Source organism: Myotis brandtii, unplaced genomic scaffold, assembly GCF_000412655.1.
Source record: "Myotis brandtii unplaced genomic scaffold, ASM41265v1 scaffold732, whole genome shotgun sequence".
Classification (NCBI taxonomy): Eukaryota; Metazoa; Chordata; class Mammalia; order Chiroptera; family Vespertilionidae; genus Myotis; species Myotis brandtii.
Genome location: NW_005370902.1, coordinates 248,630 through 275,501, shown reverse-complemented (window position 1 = coordinate 275,501; position 26,872 = coordinate 248,630). Strand labels below are relative to the sequence as shown.

At 39.4% G+C, this 26,872-nt stretch overlaps 1 protein-coding gene across 2 annotated transcripts in view; it reads left to right on the top strand.

Annotated features, from left to right (window-relative positions):
- Positions 1–26,872, top strand: part of TRPC4 (transient receptor potential cation channel, subfamily C, member 4) — a 436,371-nt gene that overhangs the window by 294,604 nt on the left and 114,895 nt on the right. The window lies entirely within an intron of this gene.

Genomic DNA, 26,872 nt, shown 5'->3' with positions numbered 1-26,872 from the left:
TGCCTCAAAATTATTCACAGTAATTTCTCCTGTTTCTAATCCTATCAATTTCTAATGAAATTCTACCTCAAGCACTTTAAATTTTGGCAAAAATATCTATTTTTATCAGTTATAACTAACTGATAAAATTACATAGACAAATCAAAATATTACTCTTTCAAACCACTGAAGTTATTATTTCACTTTAAACTAACATAGTTTTATATTATTAGAGCAGAATATATATATTTTTCTCCTCATGCCATTCAACATGACAGTTCTTGAAATCTCACACACTCATTACCCAAGAATCTATACAACATCAATATTATCCCAAATTACATAATTTATGTAAAACAAATTTTGTTCTGCAGTGACAATTGGGATTATTTTGTATTTGAGGGATGTTTTTCAAACCAAAGTATTGTCATCTCCTCCTTCCTGCCTTTCTTTTTTCCTCTTTTCTCTCTCTGTTTTTGAAATTTTATTTTATTTTATTGTTGACAGTATTACAAATATCCCCCAACCTCCCACTCTTACCCTCTTCTCCCACCCTCTGCTCCACCCCAGGCCTTCATCACACTATTGTGTGTGTCCATTGGTTATGCATATATATGTATATAGTATTTGTCTCTCCCACTCTACTCTGAGATTTGTCAGTTTTTCCATGCCTTCATGTCTCTAAACTTACTTTGTTTGTCAGTTTATTATGTTCATTAGAGGCCCAGTGCACAAAATTTGTGCACAGGGGTGGGAGGGGCTTCCTCAGCCCGGCCTGCACCCTCTCGCAATCCAGGACCTTTCGGGGGATGTCTGACTGCTAGTTTAGGCCCAATCCACAGGGATCAGGATGGGGCTAAACCGGCAGTCAGACATCCCTCTCACAATCTGGGACTGCTGGCTCCTAACTGCTAGACTGCCTGCCTGATCTCCCCTACCCACTCGCCTGCCTGCCTGATTGCCCCTAACCGCTCCCTCAGGGGCTGGACCAGCCGGGGTGAGGACCCAAGGTGCTCTGGTCTCTGGTCATTCTGGTCATTCCACTGTTTTGGTCACTGGGCTTTTATTATATAGGATTAGACCCCACTTATAAGTGAGATCATGTGATATTTGTCTTTCTCTGACTGGCTTATCATACTCAGCATAATACTCTCCAGGTTCATCCAAGCTGACACAAAAGGTAAAAAAATTATTTTATTTTACAGCTGCATAGTATTCCATAGTGTAAATGTACCACTGCTTTTATATCCACTCATATATTGATGGGCACTTGGGCTGTTTCCAGATCTTAGCTATTGTAAATAATGCTGTTAGGAACATAGGGGTGCATATATTTTTTTTTCTGATTGGTGTTTCAGGATTCTTAAGATATATTCCAAGAAGTGGGATCACTGAGTCAAATGGCAGTTCTATTTTTAATTTTTTTATTTAAAATATATTTTTTATTGATTTCAGAGAGGAAAAGAGAGGGAGAGATAAAAACATCAATGATGAGAGAGAATCATTGATCACTATCTTTTGAACGTCCCCTACCAGGGATCGAGCCCACACCCTAGGCATGTGCCCTTGCCGGGAATCGAACCCTGACCTCCTGGTTCATAGGTGAATGCTCAACCACTGAGCCACACTGGCAAGGCCCATTTTTAGTTTTTTGAAGAAACTCCATACTGTTATCCACAGTGGCTGCATCAGTCTGTATTCCCACCATTGGTGTACTAAATGATCAACACTACTAATCATCAGAGAGATGCAAATTAAAGCAATCTATATTTTAAGAATGGAGACATAATATGGTAACTTTTCTATTAGTATTGAGGTTAATGCCCTTGAAAACTTTAAGAGAGGAGAAGGTGGTGTCTGAACCAAGGAGGTTATGAATTCATCTAGGAAATGGCCAGTCTGTTTTTAAGTGCATATCTGTCCAACCCCTCTTTTCTCTGTAATGAACCTTAACTAAGTATATCTATAAAATTGTTTGTGACATTGCCACTAAAATGTAACATATCCGCTTTATGTGGCCCCATGCAGTTATAAAATTCTGGTATTATATGACTATAGCAGTTTTTCTAAAACTTTCAGGTACATAAGGATAACTTGGAGAACTTTCAAAAACACAGATTCCTTTTCTTCATCCCCAGAAATTCTACGTAGGAGTATTAAGGAGGAGCCTAAATTTTAATTTCTAGCAAACTCACCAGGTGATGCCGATACAGCTGGTATAAGGGAGACACTTTGAATAGTACTGGGTTGTATAAGTCTACTCAACAGCTCATAGAAGTATTGATTTCAAAATGGATCTCTCTCATATGCCAGTATTTATTAATATAACATTTTTATAAATATATTAATATATTTTATATATTACAATAGTGCATATATTTTCACATGTAAGAATTCTGTATACTACAAATCCATAAATTAATGGATACTTGTGAATTTTTTGCCTCAATGCTTTTAGATATGGGATTTTAATTTTATTTTAAATTCTTCATGTGCAACATCTATTTCAAAATTAAAATATATATATTGTTTTTAATGCTACACCAAGGGAAAATTTATGTTTAAAATTTAACTCAACTACCCCAACTGATGAAGAAGGGGAAGAGGTGGGAAAAGGGGAGATGGAAAAATACACAGAAATTAGCTCAGATGATGATGATACAAATAACATGGAATCTTCAGAAATGTGTAGTTTATTACTTTGGTCATAAGAGTTCAGCTATGATTTTAAATATAAATTATGAATTGTTCTTTCTTAATGGTTAGTTTGTGTGACTGTGACTTGAGTTGCATTGGTAGCAGTTAATGGCATACAATTTACCATGAAGTCTCCTGGGATCAGTTCTTTCCTCCATTAATTACTAGTTATTTGAACTTGAATCTGTTTTTTTCACTTTCTTCTGACTCATCTATTAAATAGTAAGAATAACAATGTCTACCTTATGCTGTTGGTATGAGAGGTAACTGAGTTGATATATTTAACACTCCTGTTAAAGAGTAAATGCTCATTATTAGCTTTTCGTCTTTCTTTTTTTTTTTTTACTCCTATGCTGGGGTCCAGCCCCATGGGTCCAGGGGTTCCCAAAGGTGTGGACGGAGGTTCTTGTAAGTTTCACTTGTTTACAATGTTCTTGTTTTTGTTCTTGTAAGTTTCACTTGTTTATGTTCTTGTAAGTTTCACTTGTTTACGTTCTTGTAAGTTTCACTTGTTTACGTTCTTGTAAGTTTCACTTGTTTACGTTCTTGTAAGTTTCACTTGTTTACGTTCTTGTAAGTTTCACTTGTTTACGTTCTTGTAAGTTTCACTTGTTTACGTTCTTGTAAGTTTCACTTGTTTACGTTCTTGTAAGTTTCACTTGTTTACGTTCTTGTAAGTTTCACTTGTTTACGTTCTTGTTGCACTTCCCTCAGCCCATTAGCTTCCCGAGTAAGATCTAGGGAGCGTTATAAGGCCAAGCCTAATTATGCTAAGAGGATTGTGCCCTCTAAGCTGGGAATTGTTTATGACTTTGCCCACAGGTCAGTCCGAGGCTTAACCCTATATCAGCTCCCCACACTCCTATCTCCTCCTCCTTCTTCGTATAGTGAGCTCACTAAACTTGCCTTTTGTAGTCTTGATTACACATCCTCATTTGTTTTATTTCGGTTAAAAAGTGGTTTGAACTCTGGATTCACACTTACCTTTACCATATGCAATCTGTGTGATTTGGGACAAGCTATTTAATGTAAGCCTCAATTTTATTATGTGTTAAATGGTAATAATAATTAAAAGAACACCTATTTGGGAGTCTGTGATGTCATACTTACTTGTTGATTCACCCTTTTTTTATTTTATTGATTTGAGGGAGAGAGAGAGAGAGAGAGAGAGAGAGAGAGAGAGAGAGATTTTTGTTGTTCTACTTGTTTATGCATTCATTGGTTACTTCTTGTATGTGCCCTAAGCAGAGATTGAACCCGCAACCTTGGCATATGGAGATGATTCCCTAACCAACTGAACTACCCACCCAGGGCCTGGACTCACCTGTTCTTGTCTTCTTTTGTTCTATCATTCAATTTGTCGTGCAAATTTTTAATAACTTACAACTTATTTCAGGAAAAGTGCCTTCTTTATGTACAAAAATAGATTCTTCTAATAGTAAGAGAAACAGTTTTTATATGAAACAATCAATAAGAATTTGTAGGGCACACTTGGAAACCAGCTGTTGATCTGGTTGCTAAAAATGCAAAGATGCCAGAGATATAGTCTATGCTTTCAAGTAGTTCACATCCAGATGTAGGAAAGAGAGATAAGTATCTTACATGTGATAAGATCTACATCAAAGGCTATGATAGCATCAAGGAAGGAACCAAACTTTACTGGCATTGTTCTGGAATTATACAGAGGACAGAGTGAGTGGGCAACTACCATGTTCATGAAGATGCATGAACGTTCCAGAGAGAAAAGACACAATATGCAAAAGTCTATGTGTATAAGGGAGGTCAATATCAATGAGAGATGATCCAGGAAATGGAAGCAAGAAAAGAATGGAAAGGACTTTCCACATCCTGTTATAGAATGTGGATTCTTTCCTATAAATAAAAATAAGCCATTCAAGAGAATTAAACAGAAAGTAAGTCAAGTGGTGATGAACCCTGAAGTAGAGCAATAGACGTGGGGGATGCTAATACAAGGTTGGATTTGAAAAAAAAGAAAAAGAAAAGAAGGTAAGATGCACAATATAAGAGACATTAGCTATGAAGTATATGAAATCATTGTGATGCTGCACCCTAGTAAAAACAGTTTACCTATTATGGGGCAAGCAAAATTACCACAGAGTTAGAACTGGGTTCTTTGCTGGGATAGTACTGGTTTTACCTCCTGTCTAATGATACTTAAATCGTAGAGAAAATCCAGCCCTAGAACTTTTTGGCCAAGCTGTGGATACAGACAAAAACATTAATAGCCAACAATAAGGGAAACCTTTCTGTGATTGCCTGTTCAAGAGGAGAACCTTTTATAATAAGCCTGGCAGAAGAGCCACACTTGTTTAATTGCTTCATCCTTTTTCAATTCATCTGTTTGGAGGGTTTTGTTTTGTTTTGCTTTTTAAACACAAAAGGGTTGTCCTAACCAAGGCCATGTCTGGGCTCTAGTCCACACTTGATATGAGTATTGCCTATATCACTTCCTATTTGTGTGATTTGGGGCAAGTTATTTAATCTATGCCTCAATTTTATTTTGTCTGTAAAATGACACTAATAATTAAATCCCATAGAATGTGAAGATTACATTAATAAACACATTTATTGTCTATGAATAAAGCTTAATATAAACACTCGCTAGTTCTTTTTTAAGTTTTATGTATAATATGATGTACAATGTAATGGCATTATATTTTACAGACAAAGACAGAGCACAGAAGTATATGTGACTTCAGCAATCTTTTGCTAACATGCAAGGCTTCATGGTGCTTCCTTAAAAACCTTGATTCATTTTCATTACTTGTGGATGTGGCTTTAAAAAAATGCTCCTAATTATTAAAGGAGAAGGTTTGTTAATCATATCCTCTTCTTGATGTGTACGAAATATCATTTAATCCAGAGCTTATTTATGCCTGGGTACAATTATATTATTTTAGCTTCATTAGGTCTGGTTTTCTTCCTTGCCATATGTACAACTTATCTCATATTTATCTTCAGTCATTTGGCAAAAATGATTAAATTTCTACACTATTTCCACTGTGTAATCTAAGTAATAGTATAAAAAATAAAAATATTATAAATAGGAACATTTATTTAAACAATCATGATAGATTTTTTTCATAGCAGTATTCTAAATAGTTGTGAATATACATCTCATTGATCCCTCCTATTTTTACCAGCTAATAACAAGTCAATATTGTTTTTTACATTTTGCAACTGCTGTAACTGTATTGTACTCTCCAAGTTATAGGGTTTTCTAAATATTCTTTAGTTTTATTATAGAGAGCTATAGTAATTTGAATCCAAATTGCTTAATCTAGTATTATCCACCACAGGAAAAAAAATATGCCTTCCTACTCTTTCACTACTTAATTATCTAACCCAGTGGTCAGCAAACTGCAGCTCACAAGCCACATGCGGCTCTTTGGCCCCTTAAGTGTGGCTCTTCCACAAAATTCCACGTTCGGGAGCGCACCTACAGTGCGATTGAAACTTTGTGGCCCATGCGCAGAAGTCAGTATTTTGTGGAAGAGCCACACTCAAGGGGCCAAAGAGTCACATGTGGCTCGTGAGCCGCAGTTTGCCAACCACTGATCTAACCAATTTGTAGAAAGGAAAAGATTATCACCTTGTAAATCAGATATGAAAACCAGTATAATTTTCTATTTAATCTCATATGACAAAGATTTTCATTTTATATCAATTTAATGTTTACTCATTTTGATTACTTGGCTTTTATAAATATACATCAGTGTCTGTAGAGGATATAAAGATAATCTAACATATATTTTCCTGTATTTAAGGAATTTATGACCCAATGTTATGATTCAATATATCTTCCTCTCTTAACACTTCTGCTGGCTCCAACTTCCTCTCAGACCTGTCTCCAACTTCCTCTCAGATTATATTTTCCCATTATATTAAGATTCTCACATTTTTACAAACCTTGCTTTTGAATATGTCTTATGATTTTCTCCCTCAAATGTTTTTAAACTCATACTATATGAGCCCAGCACATGAAATTATTAGACAAAGCTCCCTGCATGGAAAACTGTCAAGTAATCTAAGGGTGAATAATTTATAATAATCTATAATAATCTATTATATAAGTATGCAAAAGGGAAATTATCTTTAAAAGAATCTGAATAGGCAAAACAAAACTATGGCAGGATTAAACTAGAAAGCAAATACTTCAGAGAAAGAAGAAAGCAGGAATTGATGGTCCTGGATAGGATATGGGTGTTCAGGGTTGCTCTTGATTTTGTTCTGTAAAGGATTATTTTACAATATAGAGTGACCACTCTGGTCAGCAGAATGCTAGTGTTGAGTCATCTGCAGTCAAAGAGTAGTTATCAAAGGAAAAATTAGAATTGTTTACCTAATGTCTATCTTCTTCAATATATGGTAAGCCTATATGACATAAACTATATATTGTCTGATCAAGATGATGAACCCTGAAAATAGTGCCTGATACAGAGTAGGCACTTAACATATATTTGATAATGAATAAAGGTTGAAAAATAAAAATAATTAGAATTTAAATCCAATCAAGGCAAAAGGCCTCATATTCATAAAAAGCATTTTGGTGAGAATGTGAGGGTAATTTGGGGAATTACCAGTACTAAATGTTGAGTAACAGCATTAGGTATCTAATTGAGGACAAGTGGCAGGTCAATCTTAAGATGAAGTCAGGACCCATATCCCACAGTCTTTATGTGCCATGTTGGGCAATTGGCAATTTCATTTCAAGTATAATGTAGAGTCATTGAAGAACTAAGCAATATGTGAGATGGTCTCACTGGCCCTTTAAACAGATGATTTTAGAGGAAATAGATGATTGTAGAGATAACGTTCAAGTCAGGGTAAGCAGTTAGGATGCTATTATAATAATTTCTGTGGGAAATAGAAAAATGTTTTAAGACAGTGAGTATACTAATGAGAAGGAGTAAGCAACATATACAAGATCTAGGTTCACAGGCTGGGAATTTGGAAAGTAAGACTCAAGGATAAAACTCAAATTCCGCCTTGGGCAGTTTACTGCCATTCACTAAGATCAGAAAGCAAACATGGAGAAAGAGTTTGAGGATGAAAAGATTATGAGTTCCAATATAGGCCTCTGAGCTTGAAATGCCTGTGAGATGTCCAAATGGAAAGGTCAACAAGACATTAGAATATAAAATATGAATGTAAGGTAAGGAGAATGGGCTAGAGATGTGAAACTGAGAGTCATCAGTACATAACTGACAGTTGAAATTATAGGAAACATAATTCATGTTGAATGAATTAGGAGAGAAGAAGCTTGCAAAGTGAACTCAACACTTAAGGGGCAAGTGAAAAAGAGAAACATGCAAAGCATACTGAGACGAAGTACCACAAATGAATGAATGCAAACACAAAGATAAACAAAAAATGAATATAGATTTTGTGAATATTTTTTTAAATTTCTTTATTGGTTAAGGTATTACATATGTGTCCTTATACCCTCATTACCCCCCTCACCCCCCAACTCATGCTCTCACCCCTCTAGTGTCAGTACCCATTGGTTAGGCTTATAGGCATGCATACAAGTCCTTTGGTTGATCTCCCCCCTTACCTCCACCCTCCCCTACCTTCCCTCTGAGGTTTGACAGTCTAATCGATGCTTCTCTATCTCTGGATCTGTTTTTGTTCATCAGATTATGTTGTTCAATATTTACACAAATGAGTGAGATCATATGGTATTTATCTTTTGCTGACTAACTTATTTCACTTAGCATAATGCTCTCCAATTCCATCTTTGCTGTTGCAAATGGTACGAATTCCTTCATTTTACCGCAGCTTAGTATTCAATTGTGTACATGTACCACAGATTTTTAATCCACTCATCTGCTGATGGACACTTAGGCTGCCTCCAAATCTTAGCTATGGTAAATTGTGCTGCTATGAATGAAGGGGTGCATATATCTCTTTTGATTGGTGTTTCTAGTTTCTTGGGATACATTCCTAGAAATGGGATCACTGCGTCAAACGGGAGTTCCATTTTTAGTTTTTTGAGGAAACTCCATACTGTTCTCCACAATGGCTGCACCAGTCTGTATACCCACCAGCGGTGAATGAGGGTTCCTTTTTCTCTGCATCCTCGCCAGCACTTGTCATTTGTTGACTTGTTTATGATAGCCATTCTGACAGGTGTGAGACGGTACAGCATTGTTGTTTTGATTTACATCTCTCAGATGATTAGTAACTTTGAGCATACTTTCATATGTCTCCTGGCCTTCCTTCTGTCTTCTTTTGAAAAGTATCTATTTAGGTCCATTGCCCATTTTTTGATTGGGTTGTTTATCTTCCTTTTGTTAAGTTATATGAGTGCCCTGTAAATGTTGGAGATTAAATGCTTATCAGTGATAACATTGGCAAATATGTTCTCCCATGCAGTGGGCTTTCTTGTTGTTTTGTTGATGGCTTCTTTTGTTGTGCAAAAGCTTTTTATTTTGATGTAGTCCCATTTGTTTATTTTCTCTTCAGTTTCCATTGCCCTAGGAGCAGTATCAGTGAAGAAAATGCTTCAGCATATGTCTGAGATTTTGCTGCCTGTGGATTCCTCTAGTATTTTTATGGTTTTCCGTCTTATCTTTAAGTCCTTCATCCATTTTTAGTTTATTTTTGTGTATGGTGTAATTTGGTCATCTAGTTTCATTTTTTTTTTGCATGTATCTGTCCAATTTTCCCAACACCATTTATTGAAGAAACTGTCTTGACTCCACTGTATGCTCTTGCCTCCTTTGTTGAATATTAATTGGGTTCTATTCTATTCTATTCTATTCTATTCTATTCTATTCTATTCTATTCTATTCTATTCTATTCTATTCTATTCTATTCTATTCTATTCTATTCTATTCTATTCTATTCTATTCTATTCTATTCTATTCTATTCTATTCTATTCTATTCTATTCTATTCTATTCTATTCTATTCTATTCTATTCTATTCTATTCTATTCTATTCTATTCTATTCTATTCTATTCTATTCTATTCTATTCTATTCTATTCTATTCTATTCATCTATATGTCTGTCCTTGTGCCAGTACCAGGCTGTTTTGAGAACAGTGGCTTTGTAATACAGCTTGCTATCTGGTAGTGAGATCCCACCTCCTTTGTTCTTTCTCAGGATTGCTTCAGCTATTCGGGGTCTTTTTTAAATTCCAGATGAATTTTTGGAAAGTTCGTGCTAGGCCTGTGAAATATGCCATTGGTAGTTTAATGGGGAGTGCATTGAATCTGTAGATTGCTTTGGGTAGTTTGGACATGTTGATGATGTTGATTCTACCAATCCATGAACATGGTATCTTCTTCGTAGCTTAATTTTTTTGGTGCGATGGTAAATGGGATTGTTTTTCTAATCTCTCTTTCTGAAAGTTCACTGTTGGTGTATAGAAATGCCTCAGATTTCTTGGGGTTAATTTTGTATCCTGCTACATTGCCAAATTCATGTATTAAGTCTAGTAGCTTTTTGATGGAGTCTCTAGGGTTTTGTATGTATAATATCATGTCATCTGCAAATAAGGACAGTTTTACTTCCTCTTTTCCAATTTGGATGCCTTTTATTTCTTCTTCTTGCCTAATTGCAATGGCTAATACTTCCAGTACTATGTTGAACAGGAGTGGTGAGAGTGGGCATCCCTGTCTTGTTCCTGTTCTTAGGGGAAATGGTGTTAGTTTTTGTCCATTGAGTATGATGTTGGCTATGGGTTTGTCATATATGGCTTTTATTATGTTGAGATATGATCCTTCTATTCCACCTTGCTGAGAGTTTTTATCAAGAAAGGGTGTTGGATTTTGTCAAATGCTTTTTTGGCATCAATTGATATGACTCTGTGATTTTTATCTATCAGTTTGTTTATGTGATGTATCACATTTACTGATTTGAGGATATTGTACCATCCTAGCATCCCCGGGATAAATCCTACTTGGTCATGGTGTATGATCTTTCTGATGTACTGCTGTATCTGATTTACTAGAATTTTGTTGAGTATTTTGGCATCTATGTTCATGAGGGATATTGGCCTGTAATTCTCTTTCATTGTGTTGTCTTTATCTGGTTTTGGTAATAGGGTGATGCTGGCTTCATAGAATGAGCTTGGAAGTATTCCTTCCTCTTGAATTTTTGGAATAGTCTATGGATAGGTTTTAGTTCTTACTTGAATGTTTGGTAAAACTCCCCTGTGAAGCCATCTGGCCCCGGGCATTTGTTTGCTGGAATCTTTTTGATGACTGCTTCAACTTCTTCCAAAGTTATCGGCCTATTGAGATTTTTAAAATCTTCCTGATTGAGCTAAGGGAGTTTATCACTACCAAGCCAGCAATGCTAGAAATGCTAAAGGGAATGCTGTGAAAAAAATAAATAGACAGGGAGGAAGGAACACAGGCATAAAGTACAGAAATGTCTACAAACAAGTGCCAATCAGTAATAACATTGAACTTAAATGGATTAAATGCTCCAATCAAAAAACATGGAGTGAATGAATGGATAAGCAAACATGACCCATATATATGCTGTCTACAGAAGACCCACCTCAGAACAAGGGAATCACACAGACTGAAAGTGAAGAGATGGGAAAATATCTAGCAGGCAAATGGAAAGTAAAAATATGCTGGGGTAGCAATAATTCTATCTGACAAAAAAGACCTCAATGTGAAGGCCATAACAAGAGACAAGAAAGGCCACTTCATAATTCTAAAGAGATCGATACAACAAGAGGTTATAACTTTGGTAAACATATATGCACCCAATGCAGGAGCACCCTAATACGTAAAAAAACTTCTGGGAGGTATCAGGGGAGAGATTGACAGCAATGCAATCATAGTAGAAGACTTTAACACCCCACTAACATCACTGGAAATATCCTCTAGACCAGTGGTCAGCAAACTATGGCTCAGCAAAACGCAGCTCATGAGCTACATGTGGTTCTTTGGCCCCTTGAGTGTGGCTCTTCCACAAAATACCACTTGCGTGCACGCACATACAGTGTGATTGAAACTTCATGGCCCATTGCAGAAGTCAGTAATTTGTGGAAAAGTGGTTATTTTGTGGAAGAGCCACACTCAAGGGGCCAAAGAACCACATGTAGCTCATGAGCTGCGTTTTGCTGAGCCATAGTTTGCTGACCACTGGTCTAGAGGATATTTCCAGTGATGTTAGTGGGGTGTTAAAGTCTTCTACTATGATTGCATTGCTGTCAATCTCTCCCCTGATACCTCCCAGAAGTTTTTTTATGTATTAGGGTGCTCCTGCATTGGGTGCATATATGTTTACCAAAGTTATAACCTCTTGTTGTATCGATCTCTTTAGAATTATGAAGTGGCCTTTCTTGTCTCTTGTTATGGCCTTCACATTGAGGTCTTTTTTGTCAGATAGAATTATTGCTACCCCAGCATATTTTTACTTTCCATTTGCCTGCTAGATATTTTCCCATCTCTTCACTTTCAGTCTGTGTGATTCCCTTGTTCTGAGGTGGGTCTTCTGTAGACAGCATATATATGGGTCATGTTTGCTTATCCATTCATTCACTCCATGTCTTTTGATTGGAGCATTTAATCCATTTAAGTTTAATGCTATTATTCATAGGTACTTGTTTGTAGCCATTTCTGTACTTTATGCCTGTGCTCCTTCCTCCCATTCTATTTCTTCTTTTTACAGCATTCCCTTTAGCAGTTCTTGCATTGCTGGCTTGGTAGTGATAAACTCCCTCAGCATTTTTTTTTCTGTCTATGAAACTCCTGATTTCCCCTTAAATTTTGATTGATAGTCTTGCTGGATAGAGTATTCTTGGATTCAGTCCTTTGCTTTGCATCACTTTGTATACTTCATTCCATTCCTTTCTAGCTTGATGTGTTTCTAATTGAGAAACATTTGATAATCTGATGGGGGATCCTTTGTTGGTAACTGTCTCTTGCAGCCTTTAAGATGCTCTCTTTGTCGTTAACATTTGCCATTGTAATTATGATGTATCTTGGTGTGGGTCTTGGGATTCATTTTGCTTGAGACTCTCTGTACTTATGTGACTTTTTTCTTCCCCACATCAAGAAAGTTTTCTGTCATTATTTCTTCAAATAGATTCTCTAATCCTTGCTGCTCTTCTTGTCCTTCTGTTACCCCTATTATATGTATGTTACTTCATTTCATATTGTCCCAAAGCTCCCTTAGGCTCTCCTCCTGCTTTTTAATTTTTTTTGTCCAGTTGGTGTTCAGATTGGGTTTGTTTCTCTATTTTATCTTCTAACTCACTAATCCAGTCCTCCACTTCTTCTAGTCTCCTGTTGAAACCTCCATAGCTTTTTTGATTGTAGCTATATCACTTTTGATTTCTTCCTGATTTTTGCATAGGTTGTTGATTTTCTCGTCCATCTGGTTTATGAGCTGTGACCATTACTCTGAATTCTTTTTCTGTCATATTGCATGCATCCATTTCACTTATTTCCTTTCTTGGTGATTTCTCTTTTTCTTTCCTCTGGGGATTGTTTTGTTGTCTCCCTGTGCTAACTATCACCAGAAGATCCAAACGTCGAGTTGCGGGGGCCTGAGCATGTGCAGTGGGAGTGTCGCACCACCCGAGTGTCACTGAACAGCTCCAACCTGGAGACGTGTGGCTGCCGTTGGTTGGTGGGTGCCATGTGCGCCAAGAATCAGAGTCAACAGCGCTCAGTGCAGCTCACGCGTGCAACTAGAATCAGGGACCCTGCATGCGCCATGCTGAGGAAAAGTCTTCACAGGCATGCACTGAAAATCAGAGACCCCTAGCACATGCCAAGAGTCAGAGTCCCAGTGTGCATGCTCCAAGAATTGAATATCGGAGTCTCTGTCACTTGGTACGGCCTAGCATTGAGAATCAGGGTCCCTATGTGCACATGCACCAAGAATTGGAGTCACTGGCACTCAGTGTGCGTGCACTGAGAATCAGGGATCCTGTGTACATGTCATGAGAAACAGAGTCCCGGCATGTGCACGCTGAGAGTCAAGTCACTGATGCTCAGTGCTGCCTTTTGGGGCAGTGGGCTCAAGAAGCCTGTACACTGGAAAGGTGCAACTGTGGTGCCTAGTGACTGGCAGCTGTGGATTGGGAAGACTCAGTTTTTGCTGTTGGGACCTTGCACCCTTGGTAGGATTTGCGTGTGCCCAGTGGCAGCTCACTGTTTGCCAGGGCAGAGCACTCAGAGGGGCCCTCACGCTGAAGCTGCATGACCTGTGGTGTCTGTGGGCAGACAGCCAAGAAAGGGGGTAGTCCCAATTTTTACTGCCGGGGCAGTGCACCCTTTTCTGGATAAGAGCGCGCCCAGCGGGGGCTTACAGTGGCATCCAAGAGCCACCTTTGGGACAGTGGAATCAGGAGGCCTGTGCTCTGGAAAGGCATGACTGTGGTGTCTGGAGGTCAGCAGCCAGAGAAGGGAAAGTCGCACTTACTGCTGCGGGAGCCATTCACCCTTGGAGGTGGAAGTCCTAGGGTCTGCAGTTCTGTGGGCAGGGCAGCAGGATTTTGGCTGGAGTGGCTGCAGGTTCACGGGCAGTGTCCAAGGCCAGTCTGGCTGGTGGTGCTGATGAGTTCCGAGAAGAGGCCGCTCTCTCCTTCAAAATGGCGAGGGCTTCGTGCCCGAGTCCTGCAACTCACTGCCCACAGCAGTGGTAGATGCTCTCTGCCCAGGAGAGCCTGGTCTGCCAGCCTCTGATACTCCTGCTGGATTTAACTGTCCCTCACTCACTCCCAAACACACCACACACATCCACACACTCTCCTTTCACCCCCTCACTCACTCACACCCTCTCCCTCCCCTCCGTCTTGCCAGTTACCCTGTAAAATGTTTTAAATTGCTCTATAAAACAAAGCCTATGTTTTAAAATATAGGCTAAATGTATATATAAATAACAGGAGAAAAATTAAAAAGCAAAATTTAAAAGGAGGAAATCAAGAGATAATTACTAAATGTTTATATCTCTACTTATAATAGTCCCCTTTATCTGCAGTTTTGCTTTCTGTGGTTTTAGTTACCCACTTTCAGCCACAGTCTGAAAATATTAAATGAATAATTCCAGAAATAAACAGTTTATGTTATAAATTGTGTGCTGTTCTGAGTAGCATGACAAAATCTCACACTGTCCAGCTCCATCCTGCCCAGATGTGAATTACTCCTTTGTCCAGGGAGTGTCTCCACATTGTATGTGCTCCCAACCATTAGTCACTTAGTAAAAATTTTGGTTATCAGATCTGTTCTCATGGTATCACAGTGCTTGTGTGTTCAGGTAACCCTTATTTTACTTAATAATGACCCCAAAGTCATTCATATAGTTTTCATTATAGTATACTGTTATAATGGTTCTAATTTGTAATTGTTGTTAATCTCTTACTGTGCCTAATTTATAAATTAAACTTTATCATAGGTATATACATGTGTATAGCCAAAAAAATATATAGTATATATAGGTTTTGGTACTATCTGTGATTTCCAGCATCTACTGGGTACCTTGAAACATATCCCTGATGGATAAGGAGGAAGTGCTATATTCCTGACAGGAAACAAGGTTTTTGGATCAAGGAACAAAAAAAATATTTACTTACATGACAATCTTAGTGTTGATTCCCCATGCTTCATTCCCTCTAAGGCAGTGGTTCTCAACCTTCCTAATGCCATGACCCTTTAATACAGTTCTTCATGTTGTGGTGACCCCCAACCATAAAATTATTTTCGTTGCTACTTCATAACTGTAATTTTGCTACTGTTATGAATCATAATGTAAATATCTGATATGCAGGATGTATTTTCATTGTTATGAATTGAACATAATTAAAGCATAGTGATTAATCACAAAAACAATATGTAATTATATATGTGTTTTCCGATGGTCTTAGGTGACCCCTGTGAAAGGGTCGTTCGACCCTCAAAGGGGTCGTGACCCACAGGTTGAGAACCGCTGCTCTAAGGGCCGATATACCCTTTGCATACAAAAGTTAGACATGGGAGAGGAACTAGAAAATTATGAATCTCATACTATAGCTGTGTCAGCTGCCCACCTTAACTTCAAAACTAAACATATTCTCTCTGGAGTGTCAAAGGTCCCTAGGTTTATTATCATTAGAATGTAAGCAGATGGTTCCAGGGGAAAGGTTTCTAAATCTCTCAGGAGGTCTTCATTTTTAATTTACAAGGCTTGTTTGTCATTAAAATGTTATTTTAAAAAAATACATTTTTATTGATTTTTTTACAGAGAGGAAGTGAGAGGGATAGAGTGTTAGAAACATTGATGAGAGAGAAACATTGATCAGCTGCCCCCTGCATGCCCCCTACTGGGGATTGAGCCTGCAACCAAGGTACATGCCCTCAGCTGGAATCAAACCTGAGACCTTTCAGTCCACGGCTCGATGCTCTATCCACTGAGCCAAACCGGTCACGGCTAGAACATTTTTTAACTCTAAGGCCAGCAATGTTTTGCACAGGTAGCCCTGACCATACATAAATGTGAACCTATTTATTTAGCATTGTTTCCTAACAATTACCAGAAGTCCTAGACTTTGAAGCAGACTTTAAGTAAATATACTGGGGCAGAATCTAGCATTTCATGATTTGTAAAGTGGAAAACTTTCCTTGTATAATTTTGGATACAAGTTGAGATAGTCACTCACCATGTGGTGATGATTTCACATCGAACTGCCTTGAACTGGCTGTAAAACCTAGAACAAGGTCTAGCATATCTACTGGTCTTAATAATTGGAGGATCCTCAAACTGTAAACAACATATAATCTCTGTTCAGCCCCAGGTTGAATGACCAATTTCTCCTCCGTTTTCAAAAAACACTTTATGTCAATTTCTTAGATCATTTTTATTACAATTAGTTGTCCCTGTCATCCTCACTGGTATATGAATACTTGATGGGACAAAATGTTTCTTGAGCAGCTATTATATGCAGGACATTGTGTTAAATGTTGTGAGAAATTTGAAAAAACAATCACATTCTTAAGAATGCTTATTGTTTGTTTGTTTTGTACATTTTGATATGTAGTCATAAGCCATATTAGAAAGAGAGAGAGAGAGAGAGAGAGAGAGAGAGAGAGAGAGAAATATAAAATTAGCATTAATAGAGGGGAACGATGTTCTCTACTTAAACTGTGTGTCTTTCAAGAAAAGTGAGAAAAAGAGGTAATTGTGATCCTAGCTTTGAAGGGAAAAAGACATAATATGTGGGGGAACAAGTGGAGATAATTTGGTAATTTTTGATACTGTGAACCCTTACTATACTTGTTATAATAAATTTTTTAAATCTTAAATTTTTAATTTTTTTCTGTCTTCAGTCATTAGCTCTTTCATGTTAAAACTATATGCGGGAATGTTTAATAATAGTTAACAATATTTAAATATAGAAAATAACATTCCTCTAGTTCATTTTTTCCAGTATTTTATTTCTTAAATTTATCTTTATTATTGAAAATATTACAGATGTCCCCCCTTTTTCCCCTATTGACCCCCTCCACTGTGCTCTTGCCCCTACCACAGGCTTTCACCACACTACTGTCTGTGTCCATGGGATATGCATATATGCATATAAGTTATTTTGTTAATCTCTTCCTGCCCACCCATCCACCCTTCCCTCTGAGATTCATCAGTCTGTTCCATGCTTCCATGTCTCTGGATATATTTTATTCGTCAGTTTATTTTGTTCATTATATTCCACATAGTGAGATCATGTGATACTTATCTTTCTCTGATTGGCTTATTTCAGTTAACATAATACTTTCCAAGTCCCTTCATGCTGTCTCAAATGGTAGCAGATCTTTCCTTTTTATAGCTGCATAGTATTACATTGTGTAATGTACCACAATTTTAAAAATATATACCTTTATTTTAAAAGTATTATGATGTCCCTTTTGTTTTGTTTTTTTTCTCATTGACCCTTTCCATTTTGCTCTTGCCCCCACCACAGGCCTTCATTGCACTGTCTATGTCCATAGGCTATGCATACATGCATATAAGTTCCCTAGTTAATCTCTTCTCTCCCATCCCTATCCCCATCCTCACTTTCCCTCTGAAATTCCTCTGCTCCATGCTTCTATGTCTCTGGATCTATTTTGTTCATCAGTTTATTTTTTCATTAGATTCCACATATGAATGAGATCATATGATACTTTTCTTTCTCTGACTGGCTTACTTCACTAAGCATAATACTCTGCAGGTCCATCCATGTTGTTGCAAATGATGCATCACAACTTTTTTATCCACTCACCTACTGATGCGTACGTGGGCTATTTCTGAATCTTAGCTATTGACAATAGTGCTGCTATGAACATAGGGGTACATATATTCTTTTGGATTGGTGTTTCAGGAATTTTAGGATATATTTCTAGAAGTGGGGTCACTGGGTCAAATGGCAGTTCAATTTTTAAGTATTGGAGGACACTCCATACTGTTTCCCATAGTGGCTGCACTAGTATGCATTCCCTCTAGCAGGTACTAGGGTTTTTTTCTCTACATCCTCTACAGCACTTGTTTGTTGGTTTGCTGATGGTAGCCATTCTGGCAGGTGGGAGGTGATACTGCATTGTAGCTTGAATTTGCATCACTTTGATAATTAGTGACGTTGAGCATTTTTTCATGTGTCACTTGGCCATTTGTATGTTGAATTTGGAGAAGTGTCTATTAGGTCCTTTTCCCATTTTGATTGTATTGTTTGTCTTCCTTTCGATAAGTTGTATGAGTTTTTTATATATTTTGGAAATTAACCCCATTATCAGATGTGTCATTGTTAAATATGTTATCCCATACACTAGGGTCCCTTTTTATTTGTTGATGGTATCTTTTGCTGCGCAGACGCTTTTTATTTTGATATAGTCCCATTTGTTTATTTTTTCCTTTGTTTCCTTGCCCTAGGAGATGTATTGGCAAACATCTATACTAATAATAGAGGAATATGCAAATTTTCCAGGATGCCATCACAGTAACAGTAACGACCAGCAGGCTGCGTGGGGCGACCAGGCCAGCAGGGGGTTAGTGAGGGACAACCAAATGACTGAACAGCAGGCTGCATGGGGCGACAAGGCCAGCAGAGGGCTTAGTGAGGGATGACCAAAGAACTGAACAGCCTGCTGCATGGGGTGACCAGGCCAGCAGGGGAGGCAGTAAGGGGCAACCAGGCTGGTGGGGGGGCAGTTAGGGGTGACCAGGCTGGCAGAGGGGGGCAGTTGGAGGCCACCAGGCCAGCAGGGGGGGGGGGAGTTAGGGGCAACCAGGCAGGCAGGCAGGTGAGCAGTTAGGAGCCAGCAGTCCCTGATTGTGAGAGGGATGTTTGACTGCTGGGTTTAGGCCTGATCCTGGGGCCTAGACCGGCAGTCAGACATCCTCCGAGGGGTCCTGGATCGGAGAGGGTGCAGGCTGGGCTGAGGAGACCCCCCCCCCGCATGAATTTTGTGCACCAGGCCTCTAGTCTATAATAATAAAAGTGTAATATGCTAATTATATCAAACGACCTTCCAGACGTCCACACTATGACACCCACTGGCGCCAGGCCAGCCAAGGCAGGTGCAATGTGATTGCTCGGGGCCTGGCCATTGCTCCATGATCGCCCCACAGAAAGAGGCCCAGGCCACAGACTGATGGGCTGCCATGGGTGGGCGGGGCCTCCCTCTGCCAGGGAAGCCTGGGTCCCAGGTGCCAGAGTGAAGCCGGTGCCGGCAGCTGGGGGAAGGAAGGCCTACTCTTGCATGAATTTTGTGCATCGGGCCTCTAGTATTGCTATAAGAGATGTCTGAGATTTTATTGCCTCTAGTTTATTTAGTATTTTTATGGTTTCATGACTTACATTTAAGTCTTTTATCCATCTTGAGTTTAGTCTTGTGTACTGTGTAAATTGATCTAGTTTCATTTTTATGTACCTGTCCAATTTTCTAAACACCATTTATGAAGGGACTGTCTTTACTCCATTGTATGCTCTTGCCTTTGACAAATATTAATTGAGTATAATGATTTGGATTGATTTCTGGGTTTTCTGTTCTCTTCCATTGATGTATATGCCTGTTCTTGTGCCAGTACCAGGTTGTTTTGAGTACAGTGGCTTTGTAGTATAATTTGATATCCAGTGTTGTGATAGCTTATACTTTACTGTTCTTTCTCAAGATTGCTGTGGCTACTTTGAGTCTTTTAGTTTCATATAAATTTTTGGAACATTTACTTTACATCTGTGAAATATGATGTTGGCAATTTTAAAAATCTTTATTGTTGAGATTATTACAGATGTCCCTCTTTTTTCCTCCATTGCCCCCCTCCACCCGGGTTCCCACCCTGCCCCAGGCCTCTACCACCACATTGGCTGTGTCCATAAGTAAGCCATTTATGCATATAAGATCTGTGTTTAATCTCTTCCCAACCCCCACCACCTTTCCCTCTGAGAATTGTCAGTCTGTTTCATTCCCATGCATCTGATTCTATTTTATTCACCAGTTTATTCTGATCATTAGATTTCTTATGCATTTATTTTTTATTTTTAGATTCAATTGTTGTTAGAAAATGTGTTTGCTGTCATTTTTTGTACATATTTTTTATCTTTTTCTTCTTCTTCCTCTTCTTAAAGAATTCCCTTCAACATTTCATATAATACTGGTTTGGTGGTGATGAACTCATTTAGCTTTTTCATGTCTGTGAATCTCTTCATCTGACCTTCAATTCTAAATGATAGCTTTGCTGGGTAGAGCAATCTTGGTTATATATCTTTGCTATTCATCACTTTGAATATTTCTTTCCAGTCCCTTCTGGCCTGCATAGTTTCTGTTGCGAAATCAGCTGACAGTCATATGGGCATTCCCTTGTAGGTAACTAACTGTTTTTCTTTTCTTTTAAGATTCTCTCTTTGTCTTTAACACTTGGAATTTTAATTATGATGTGTCTCGGTGTGGTCTTTTTTGGGTTCCTCTTGTTTGGGACTCTCTGTGCTTCCTAGACTTGTATGTCTATTTCTTTCACCAGGTAGGGGAAGTTTTCTGTCATTATTTCTTCAAATAGGTTTTCAATATCTTGCTTTCACTCTTCTTCTGGCATCCCCATAATGTGAAAGTTGGTATGCTTGAAGTTGTCCCAGAGTCTCCTTATACTATCTTCATATTTTTGGATTCTTTTTTTCTTTGTGCACTTCTGGTTGGGTGTTTTCTGCTTCCTTATATTTCAAATCATTGATTTGATTCTCAGAATCCTCTACTCTACTGTTGAATCCCTGTATATTATTCTTTATTTCAGTGAGTGTATGCTTAATTTTCAACTGGTCCTTTCCCAATTTTTCGGAAGTTTCTAGAATATTCTTGAGTAACCTTATAACCATGGTTTTGAACTCTATATCCAGTAATTTGCTTTTTTCCATTTCTTTCATTTGTGACATGTTTCTTTGTCTCTGCATTTTGACTGCTTCCCCGTGTTTGTTTCTATGTATTGGGTAGAGCTGCTATGTCTCCTTAAGTTGGTAGAGTGGCCTTGTGTAGTAGGTGTCCTGTAGGGCCCAGTGGCTCAGACTCTTTGGTGCTATTCACACCCGTGAGCTTGGCCTCTGCTTTTGTTTCCTCTGTAAAGCTCAAAATGTAGGGTGTGGCATGTTGTATCACCTGCCTTGAGACTACTGGGAGGGGCTAGCTCTTCTTTGGAGAAATGGCTACTGAGGTTTGGAAGCTTAAGAATTTCCCAATGCAGGAGTCCTGGTCATGTCTTCCTGGCCTGATTCCCTCCCTGACCTCTCCTCAGGTGCTTCCCCAGTCACCTGAGCTGAGCATGCTAGGTGCACCCCTTTGTGAGCTGTGAGCACAGTCTTTTTGTAGTTGATACTTGATTTCTGTTGGTGTCCCTGGGAGGAATTGACCTCCAAGGCAATTGGCTGTGAGGACCTGCTGCGACTACATGAGAGAGCAGCTGTGGAGGACATACCCCTATGAAGCAGGACTTGTTTCAGTGGGGCTTTGGTGCTGACTGAGTCTGCCCCTTGAGTGTGTTTCTTATGAGTGTGTAGAGTTATAATCTGGCATAGTCTGACACTGACCTCTGGGTACACTGGCTCTTGGGTTTCCAGGGAGGTGAAAAGTCAGCCACTGTCTAGGGACACCCAGCAGGAACTTCAGATTCCTCCTCTTTGTATTGGGTTTGGAAGTGCCCAGATGCAGACCAGCTATGAAGCAAGGCAGGCTAGTGCTGGTACTGGGTCTTGGGCCTTTTATTGATAGGTTTGAGACTCCTTGACCCAGCAGCAGCTTGAGAGATTTTAGCCTGAGCAAGGAGAGGCCATTCATATGCAAAAGCTTCTGCACACAGCTTGGGTGGGGTTGTAAATTGGATGAGGTGGGGTCTAAGGGAATCACCAGGGTGGAGAAAACATAAATTGCTGCCAGTCAGCCCTGTGACCTACCAGGGATGTCCCAGCATAGGAACAATGGTCCCTATGAGCACCTCCATCTGGAAGAAAGCCTCTCCAGAGTTTATGCCCCAATGACAGATAAGCCAGTTCCTCCTCATATGTGTCTATGTCTCCCAGAGCCTCACCCTGGTGCTGGAGTTCAGAGGAAGCAGTACCCTGTAAATTCAGTTTGTGCTGCCAGCTTTTTAAGAGGAACAGCTGGGTCTCCAGCAGCCTCTGTGTCACTGAGCCCCAATCTGCATTGGTTTTTACAGCCCATAGTTCTCACTGCTCTTAGGGACTTCTTTTCCCAGCTCTGGGATAGGGGGTCTGGTGTGGGGCTTGGACCTCTTGCTCCTCCAGGTGGCCTCCACAGAGATGATTTCCCTCCCCATTAAAAAAAGCAGCACATGTGGGTGTTGGACCATCCATTCTGCGCCTCCACCCCCCTACCAGTCTCAGTGTGCTTTCTTCTTTATTTCTCTAGTTGTAAGACTTCCATTTAGCCAGCTTTCCAGTGGTTCTGGATGATGGTTGTTCTGTATTTTCATTGTAATTTTGATGTGGTTGTGGGAGGCAGGGAGTATAGGTATTTATCTATGCCACCATCTTCATTGTCCCTACAATGCTGGTATTTTATTAGGGATTGTGTTGAATATATAGATTGCTTTGGGCAGTATGTACATTTTAATGATATTAATTCTTCCAATCCATTGTTTACATCTTCCTCTATTTTTTTTCAATGTCCTATAGTTTTCCAAGTACTGGTCTCTTACCTCCTTGGTTAAGTTTATTCTAAATATCTTGTTGTTGTTGTTTTTGCAACATAAAATGGGAATGTGTGTGTGTGTGTGTTTTAGTTTCATTTTAGAGTTCATTATCTATAATAATAAAAGTGTAACATGCTGATTAGACCAGACATCCTTCTGGATGACTTTCTGGACAAAGCCGAGGCTGTGAGGGTCGAAGCAGCTGCTGTGGTTGCCTTGGGCCGAGACAAGCCACTGCAGCTGCGAGGACCAAGCCCCTTGCACTAATTTCGTGCATCGAGTCTCTAGTTGGTATATAAAAATGCCATTGATTTCTGGATGTTAATTTTGTATCCTGCTACATTGCCAACTTCATTTATTAAATCTAGTAGTTTTTTGGTGGAGTCTTCAGGGTTTCTATATACAATATCATGTCATCTGTGAAAAATGACAGTTACAACACCTTCTTTCCTATTGGATGCCTTTTTCTTCTTGTCTTATCACTGTGGCTAGGACTTTGAGTACTATGTTGAATAAGAGTGGTGATAGCAGACATGCCTGTCTTGTTCCTGTTCTTAAGGGAAACACTTTCAGTTTTTGCCCATTAAGTATGATGTTGGCTGTAGGCTCGTCATATATAGCATTTATTGTGTTGAGGTATGATCTCGCTATTCCCACTTTCCTGAGAGTTTTTATCAAAAATGGGTGCTAGATTTGGTCGAATCCTTTTTGTGAATCTATTGATATGATCATGTGATTTTTATCTTTCATTTTGTTTGTGTGATGTATCACATTTATTGATTTGAGAATACTGTACCAGCCTTGCATCCCTGAGATAAATTCCACTTGGTCATCATATATATTTTTAATATATTGCTGGATCCAATTGGTTAATATTTTTGAGGATTTGGGCATCTATAATTATAAGGGATATTGGCCTGTAATTTTCTTTCCTTGTAGTGTCTTTATCTGGTTGTGAAATTAGGATAATGCTGCTCTCATAAAAAGAGCTTGGAATTCTTCCTTCCTCTTGGATATTTTGGAATAGGTTGATGAGGATAGGTGCTGGTTCTTCTTTGAATGTTCATTAAAATACCCATGTGAAGCTGTTCAGTCCAGGATTTTGGTTTACAGTGAGTTTTATTTATTTTTTATTACAGCTTTAATTTAATTAGTTGTTATTGGTCTATTCAGATTTTCTGATTCTTCCTGATTCAGTTTTGGAAGATTATATGTTTCTAGGAATTTATCCATTTTGCCTAGGTTGTCCAATTTGTTAGCACATAGTTGTTTGTGATATTTTATTACAATCCTTTGTGTTTCTTTGGGGTCAGTTGTTACTTTACCACTTTTGTTTCTGATTTTATTTGGCTCCTCTCTCTTTGTTTCTTGATTAGTCTTGCTAGCGGTTCATTAATCTTCTTTATCTTTTCAAAGAACCAACTCTGAGATTATTTCCTTCCTTCTACCTACTCTGTATTTTTCCTGTTCACTTTCTAATTCTTTTAGTTGGAGTGTTAGATAATTTATTATAAATTGTTCTTGTTTCTTGAGGTAGGCCTGTAGTGCTATGAACTTCATTCTCAGGACTGCTTTCACTATGTCCTGTAGATTTTGGTTTGTTGTGTGTTCATTTTTATTTATTTCCAATAAGTTTTTAAAATATATTTTTTACTGACTTCAGAGAGGAAAGGAGAGGGAGGGAGAGATAGAAGCATCAATGATGAGAGAGAATCATTGATCGGCTGCCTCCTGCCCAGCCCCTACTGGGGATTGAGCCCACAACCTGGGCATGTGCCCTGACTGGGAATCAACACATGACCTCCTGCTTCATTGGTCGATGCTCAACCACTGAGCTGGGCTCCAGTAAGTTTGTAATTGCTTTCTTGATCTTATTGTTAAGCCATTCATTGTTTAATAACATGGTCTTTAGCCTCTGTGTTTTTGAAACTTTTTGTGTGTTTGTATTATTAATTTCCAGTTTCATGTCATTGTAATATGATAAGATGGCTGACATGACTTCAATATTCTTGAACCTGTAGAGACTCATTTTGTGTCCTAATATGTGGTTTATCTTTGAGTATGTTCCATGTGCACTTGAGAAGAATGTAAATTCTGCAGCTTTGGGGTGAAATGTTCTATAAATGTAAATTAAATCCATCTGATTTAGTGGGCCATTTAGGATCACTGTTTTCTTATTGATTTTTTTGTCTGGAAGATCTATCCAGTGAATCAGTGGGGTGTTGAAGTCCCTTACTATGTATTGCTATCTATCCCTTTAAGTCTTTCAAAGGAGTTTTTAAAAAAATATATTTAGGTGCTCCTATATTGGGTGCATATATGTTTACCAGGATTATATCCGCTTGTTGGGTTGATCCATTTAGTATTATGTAGTGACCTTCTTTGTCTTTTTTAGGGCCTTTTCTTTGAAGTCTGTTTTGCCAGCTATAAATATTGGACCAGCTGCTTTTTTGTTGTTGTTTCCATTTTCATGGAAAAATTTTTTCCATCCATTTGCTATTCTCCTGTGTAAGTCTTTGGTTCTGAAATGGGTCTCTTGCAGACAGCATATATATAGGGCATGTTTTCTTATCCATTGAGGTACCCTATGTCAGGAAATTAATTAGAAGATGATTGGCAGATGGTACTGGGCAAGATGGGCTGGACACACCCTGGAGCCAACCTCTGTGGTCCCTCCCCTGCTGGTTGCAACTGGGGGGGCACTGGGGATTGAAGGGTGTCTGCAGAGTGAGTGGGGTCCCTCTGGCAGATGGGGTCCTTTGGCCTTGCCTGCAGGGATCGGGCCGAAACCGGCAGTTCAACATCCCCCAAGGGGTCCAGGAGTATGAGAGGGCACTCTGCAAAGTTGGTGTCACTCGGCAGCTCCTGCATTGAGCGTCTGCCCCCTGGTGGTCAGTGCATGTCATACCTACCAGCCGGTCAGCAGGTCAGTGTTATGCCCAGATTTCAAGATTCCCAAGAGCCCACCAGGGAGCCAGCCAGGTCCGATGCAAAAGCATAAGAGTCTTTATTTCAAACCTGGGTTTGGCTCTCCTACCCTCCTTACCGACTCAACTGCAAGCCAAGTGGCAGAGAGGGCGTGGCCTGATAGAACCAGGAGTTTTATAGAGGTTTGGAGTAGGGGCAGGAGAGGGGACTGTGGGCCCCGCCAATTGGCCAGGTGCAAGTCGGTGTCTTGTTCCTGGGTGTGGCTAGCAGAGGCTTAGACTTCCGGGAAGAAGCTCCTTGCCAAGCACGTGGCTGCCCCAAAATGGAGGACACAGGGTAAGATGGAGGGCGCAGTCCCCGCCCCTCCACCGAGAACGCGGGGAAGGGCGGGGGCCGTGCGTCCGCAGGTCCGAGATCTCGCCCTTTCATTCCCCCCTTGTCTTGGAACTTCCAGCTCAATCATGAGACGGACTGCATTTCTATTCCACCAGAACTATTAACTGAACTATCCCTATAAGCTTAACAAATGGTCTGGGGGAAGGGAAAGAAACCTTTTTAGATTTAACAACTTCTATTGAAATAGGATTTTTCTTCTTAAAACTCCTCCATGGCTATCAAAAAGCCAAATCAAGATACTGTATTTAATTTGGCCTGATGTTTGCATAAACACAACAAGAATGGTAACTGACCACCTTTGCTGGAATCTCATGGTTGAATCTTAATGTGCCCCGTAGGGCCAGGAAGCCAAGCCATCCAGCTGCCATTAGGCCTGCCTGCAGTATCTGCTGAGTTAGGTGAATCCCTCACCTGTAGCAACTCCACCTGAGCCCATGATCCAGGCTTTAAGCCCATCTCAGTAGCCCTCCTACTTGTTGTGGCCCAGAGTGTGTGGGGGTTCCGCAGGGATGCAGAAGCATCCTTACTGCTCCCCTTCTACTCTTTCCAACCGCCAGTGATGGTAGGGCATCGGCCTGATGCTCCAGCGCCAGCCATCTTCAGGGCTTCCAAGCAGGATACCAGGCTTTCTTCGTGGCATTCTTACTGGCTTCAAGTCTTTAGAGCTCAGACAGGGCTCTTTAAAACATGATACTCCAGTCAAAGTTTTCCGTTAATAAAACCACTATTAGGAACC